At 45.8% G+C, this 6181-nt stretch overlaps 1 pseudogene across 1 annotated transcript in view; it reads right to left on the bottom strand.

Annotated features, from left to right (window-relative positions):
* The window catches only part of LOC311134864 (nuclear pore complex protein Nup160-like), a 17169-nt pseudogene extending 10988 nt beyond the window's left edge, over positions 1-6181 (bottom strand). Inside the window, exons 1-7 of the transcript XR_014615400.1 lie at positions 6091-6181; positions 5356-5464; positions 3519-3729; positions 2993-3291; positions 2740-2854; positions 454-687; positions 174-271 (exon numbers count right to left, since the gene is read on the bottom strand). The product of XR_014615400.1 is annotated as a nuclear pore complex protein Nup160-like (transcript). The remainder of the gene's footprint in view (positions 1-173; positions 272-453; positions 688-2739; positions 2855-2992; positions 3292-3518; positions 3730-5355; positions 5465-6090) is intronic.

The raw sequence follows: 6181 nt of genomic DNA, 5'->3' as shown, positions 1-6181 counted from the left end.
GTGAAATGGACAGCAAAACAAATTCAATGTTTTTTATTTTTTATTTAACCTTTATTTAACTGTTACCGCCCTCCAGTAACCTTTATTTAATGTTACAGATCATCTCTTGATATATAGGCATATAAGTCCATTACACTATCCAAAGGATAGTCTAAACAGCGTGTCATACTCACTGTTCGAAGTTGATGTATTTCACCACGGTTTGGTTGCTGTCGTCCAGCCACAGGCCCCAGATGGCCGTAGAAGTGAGAGCAAAGTCTACCAGTGTCTCCTGATCACACCACACACAGGAGAGGAGTCAGGCTGACAACACATTATATTTCTGAGATGAGACTTTCCACTACCTAACACACACAAACAATATCAAAATCCCAGACATTCTAAACCGACACACATTCTTCCCCAAAGACAACCCCTACTCACACACCCCCCCCACACCTTTCCTCCATGTACCTGTGTGGCAAACAGCGAGGAGATGTGGTCCAGGCTGTAGCAGTTGTTGTCTGTGGCCACCAGCTGCAGCACAGTGAACTGTCCCCTGGAAGGCACGGCCAGGTAGACTGCCAGACACAGCCCCGTGGAGGAGAAGGCTAGCCGCAGCCGATGGCCCTGTCCTGGGGAACGCTTCACCCCCCGGCACGCCGGCATGTATTCCAACATGTCAGCCTCCATCAGACATGCCTGGCCCTGTAGGGGGAGGGAGGGGGAAGAACGGACTTCTCATGTTAGCAAAACCTGTTTCAGTTCCAATTTTTGTATTATTCATTTTGTTGATATCCAGGTTAATATTCCTCAACATGTAATCAATTATGCTTACTTTTAGATCCAAATGAAAAAGTTTAACATCCTTCCTCTAAAGGACATTTCTTGGCACTGCTACATCCATTTGCGATATTACAACAAAGACGTTACTTTGAAAACAACTAACGCTGTTTTATTCCCTCGGACATCATTGCACACGCGATATGAAAAAGTATTTGCCCCCTTTCTAATATTCTCTACTTTTGCATATTTGTGATACTGAATGTTTTCAGATCTTCAACCAAAACCTAATATTAGATAAAGGGAACATAAGTGAACAAATAACACAACAATTACATATTTATTTCATAAACAAAGTTATGCAACACCCAATTCCCCTGTGTGAAAAAGTAATTGCCCCCTTACACTCAATAACTGGTTGTGCCACCTTCAGCTGCAATGACTCCAACCAAATGCTTCGTGTAGTTGATCAGTCTCTCACGTCGCTGTGGAGGAATTTTTGCCCACTCTTCTATGCAGAACTGCTTTAACTGAGTGACGTGTGGGTTTTCAAGCATGAACTGCTCGTTTCAAGTCCTGCCACAACATCTCAATTGGGATTAGGTCTGGACTTTGACTAGGCCATTCCAAAACTTCCAATTTGTTGCTTTTTAGCAATTTTCATGTAGACTTGATTGTGTGTTTTGGATCATTGTCTTGCTGCATGACCCAGCTGCGCTTCAGCTTCAGCTCACAGACGGATGGTCTGACATTCTCCTGTAGAATTCTCTGATACAGAGCAGAATTCATGGTTCCTTCTATTAAGGCAAGTCATCCAGGTCCTGAGGCAGCAAAGCATCCCCAAACCATCACACCACCACCACCATGCTTGACCTTTGGTATGATGTTCTTACTGTGGAATGCAGAGTTTGGTTTTCGCCAGGCAATACTGGAACCATGTCATCCAAAAAGTTATACTTTTGAATCATCTGTCCATAGAACCTTCTTCCAAGAGTCTTGATGATCATCCAGGTGCTTTTTGGCAAAACTTGAGTCAACTTTTTGGACGAGATGGGTCCCATTATGTCTGCCGAAAACCAAACACTGCATTCCACAGTAAGAACATCATACCAAAGGTCAAGCATGGTGGTGGTGGTGTGATGCTTTGGGGATGCTTTGCTGCCTCAGGACCTGGACGACTTGCCTTAATAGAAGAAACCATGAATTCTGCTCTGTATCAGAGAATTCTACAGAAGAATGTCAGACCATCCGTCTGTGAGCTGAAGCTGAAGCGCAGCTGGGTCATGCAGCAAGACAATGATCCAAAACACACAATCAAGTCTACATGAAAATTGCTAAAAAGCAACAAATTGGAAGTTTTGGAATGGCCTAGTCAAAGACCAGACCTAATCCCAATTGAGATGTTGTAGCAGGACTTGAAACGAGCAGTTCATGCTTGAAAACCCACACGTCACTGAGTTAAAGCAGTTCTGCATGGAAGTGGGCCAAAATTCCTCCACAGCGATTTGTGAGACTGACTAACAACTACAGGATGCATTTGGTTGGAGTCATTGTAGCTTAAGGTGGCACAACAAGTTAGAGTGTAAGGGGGCAATTACTTTTTCACACAGGGGAATTGGGTGTGGCATAACTTTATGAAATAAATATGTAATTGTTGTGTTATTTGTTCACTTATGTTCCCTTTATCTAATATTAGGTTTTGGTTGAAGATCTGATAACATTCAGTATCACAAATATGCAAAAGTAGAGAAAATTAGAAAGGGGGAAAATACTTTTTCATAGCACTGCATGTACTAGGATTTATTTTGTTCTGTTTCTGGACGCTCATGTCCTTTTCTAAACCAAAACACAAAGTGCCTGGGGTAGACCAGTGGAACTTTCACCTTTCTCAGATTTAACAGCATGTCATGCTTCTGGACTACTGCTTATGCAGACTGACCACAGAATTCAATAGGACAGTATCTCTATGGGACTGACCCTATAGGACCACATGCGTAGTTTATGGTCCTGACACAGAGCCAAGATGAAGGTGTCGTCCTCCAGTTCCCTCACAGCCAGACTCAGGACCAGATCTCCAGGGCTCTGCTCACCTCTGGACGGGACACACAGGAGCACAGGGAGGGTTACACATACACACAAACAAAATAACCAGGGTTGGTTTACACAATGGGGGCGATTACACGGGCCCAGACTCAATCTATTAATGAAGTAAAAAAATATGTATTCTAACCTGATGGCAGTTGGCATCCAGCCAGCCAGTCTCTGCATCACAGAGCTTGTCTTCAGCTCCAGAATGGTCACGCTGGCCTGTGTGTCGTGTGGGGGCAGTGTGATGACGAGGATGCCCCCTGCGGGTGATGCCAGGGCGTAATGGGCCTCTCCCTGGTGGCTGAGCCAGGCTGCTGAGGCGGTGGGGCCTGCTGTCTGGCCCACAGGGCTGGGGATGACTGCGCTGTGGGACGGGTCTTGCAGACTCATTTTCCCCAGGTCTGTAAATATGGACTGCATCTGGAGCTCTGTCACCAGCTCCTGTAGAAGAGAGGTGAGGGAGGAAAAAGTATATTTGTATACAGCACAGTGTGTTGGGGAAAGGTTGTGTTGCGCTGTCCGTCAGAAAAGTAAGAACATTGTATATGTCATCCAATTAAAAACATAGAACGTTTCACACAAATCATTTGTCCCCACTCCACTGCAACCCTGCGTCAGACACACGATTCATGCATTTTGGTTTAGAAGCATCCTAAAGAGGGACTTACGCTGCGGAACATGCGTGTGGGGTGCGGCAGCACCAGCCGGTGCACAGTCTGGTTGGTGACGATGAGGAGGATGACATTGTTGAGGGTCTCCTGGATGTGTATGCCTCCAGGCAGCAGGGGGCAGTGTGTGATCTTGAGTTTAACAGCATTGTTCAGTAGGTTGGTGTCCAGAGACTGCTCCACCAGCTGCACCGTGTCCCCGGAGGTGGACCTGGAGAGAAGACATAGATGAGACAGCACGTCAATCCCAATAAAGGCCTCGGAGGTGTGTGTGTGTGGGTGATGCATGTCAAAACAATTCTGCATTGACACATGAAGGCTAGCCTGGATCAGTGCCAGCTGCATCGTATGGATTCTCAGTCTGGAAACTGTGTCACAGAACCCGTGTCACATACAGTGGTCCCTAGTGATGTTACGTTTGATACCGGAGCCCTGAGGCATGCGTCAGAATCGCTAAGCAGTTTACTTCAAAGCAGCGGTCCCTCAAGACTAGTCTAGGTCTAGGTCTACGACGCAGTCTAGCAAGACTAACGTCATAGAACACAGACTGGCTATGAATAGATAACATACCAGTGTTGATAAGAAATAAAAATCTGACCAAACAGAAACAAAAGAGTACATACAAATATATATATACATACAAATATTTATATACAAAAGTATGTAGACACGCCTTCAAATGAGTGGATTCGGCTGTTTCAGCCACACCCGTTGCTAACAGGTGTATAAAATAGAGCACACAGCCAATCGAGCACACAGTTTCCAATTCCCATAGACAAACATTGGCAGAAAAATGGCCTTACTGAAAAACTCAGTGACATTCAACGTGGCACCGTCATAGGATGCCACCTTTCCAACAAGTCAGTTCGTCAAATTTCTGCCCTGCTAGAGCTGCTCCGGTCAACTGTAAGTGCTGTTACTGTGAAGTGGAAACATCTAGGAGCAACAACGGCTCAGCCGCGAAGTGGTAGGCCACACAAGCTCACAGAACAGGACCACAGAGTGCTGAAGCACGTAAAAATCGTCAGTCCTCGGTTGCAACACTCACTACAGAGTTCCCAACTGCCTCTGGAAGCAACGTCAGCACACAAACTGTTTGCCGGGAGCTTCATGAAATTGGTTTCCATGGCCGAGCAGCCGCACACAAGCCTAAGATCACCATGCGCAATGCCAAGTGTCGTCGACTGGAGTGGCGTAAAGCTTGCCGCCATTGGACTCTGGAGCAGTGGAAACACGTTCTCTGGAGTGATGAGTCACACTTCACCATCTGGCAGTCTGACAGACGTATCTGTGTTTGGCGGATGCCAGGAGAACGATACCTGCCCTAATGCATAGTGCCAAGTTTGGTGGAGGAACAATAATGGTTCGGGCTAGGCCCCTTAGTTCCAGTGAAGGGGAATCCTAACGATACAGCATACAATGACATTCTAGACAATTCTGTACTTCCAACTTTTCCTGTTTCAGCTTGACAATGCCTCCGTGCACACAGCGAGGTCCATCCAGAAATGGTTTGTCGAGATCTGTGTGGAAGAACTTGACTGGCCTGCACAGAGCCCTGACCTCAACCCCAATAAACACCTTTGGGATGAATTGTAACGCTGACTGCGAGCCAGGCCTCACTAATACTTGTGGCTGAATGGAAGCAAGTCCCTGCAGCAATGTTCCAACATCTATTGGAAAGTCTTCCCAGAAGAGTGGAGGCTGTTATAGCAGCAAGGGGGGGGATCAACTCCATATTAATGCCCATGATTCTGGAATGGGATGTTCGACAAGCAGGTGTCCACATACTTTTGGTCATGTAGTGTATACAAAAACATACATAGCAAGCACAACTCACCAGCGTATGAATCTGTTGCTAGTGATGGACAGGAGTTTTCCACTTTCCTCATAGTGAAAGCCTCCTGCGCTATCTGGGTATATCACACCGCCAGCAAGAGCATTCAGACCTGTCGAGAAACCACACATGACCTCTGGTCAGTTCCAATAGAAGCTTGCCCATGGTGGCTTGGCTTGTTGACAGTCTCAAACTGTTTAAGTCTGACAGGTGGTTGACCACTTGCTAGGTTTGCACCATCACAACTCTGTCCAATAACTAAAAGACAGCTGTCAATAAATGAGTTAAATCAGATGTGTTAGAATGCATGTCACTATAAAACCAATTGTCTAGCATTGACTTTCAGGAACTGGAAACTAACGCTGTAAAAAGCGCAGACCGTGGAAAGCTGCTAACAAACTATACATGCACGAGGATACCGATAATTGAGAATGTTTTCGGCGTAAGGTGTGGCTAAGCGGGGTACCGTACCGATGGTTAACTTTGGTTTAGGTTGGCGCTCGGGGGTAACAAAATCTTCCTGCAGAGGACACCGTTATCATACTAACTAGTGATCTAGCTAGTTAGCCACACGCCAGCTACATGATGTCAGTAGCTAGCATGCTAGCTAACCCGTTTAGCGCGCTAGCATGCATGGTGCGTCACTCACGACCTCATTGCATACATAGTTTGTCATATAAACCGTTCATATCAGCAAATAAAGAGCGGATGATTATTTTCATATTCATCAATATTTACCTAGGTTTACAGTTATCTCCCGGAATCTTGGTAGGGTTTCCCTCTCAAACCCACATATTTCTATGAAACTTCTTTCTAAGAACGCCGCCAT

The sequence above is a fragment of the Coregonus lavaretus genome (genome assembly GCF_964263955.1).
Source record: "Coregonus lavaretus genome assembly, chromosome: 9".
Classification (NCBI taxonomy): domain Eukaryota; kingdom Metazoa; phylum Chordata; class Actinopteri; order Salmoniformes; family Salmonidae; genus Coregonus; species Coregonus lavaretus.
This window is presented reverse-complemented; position numbering and strand designations above follow the sequence as displayed.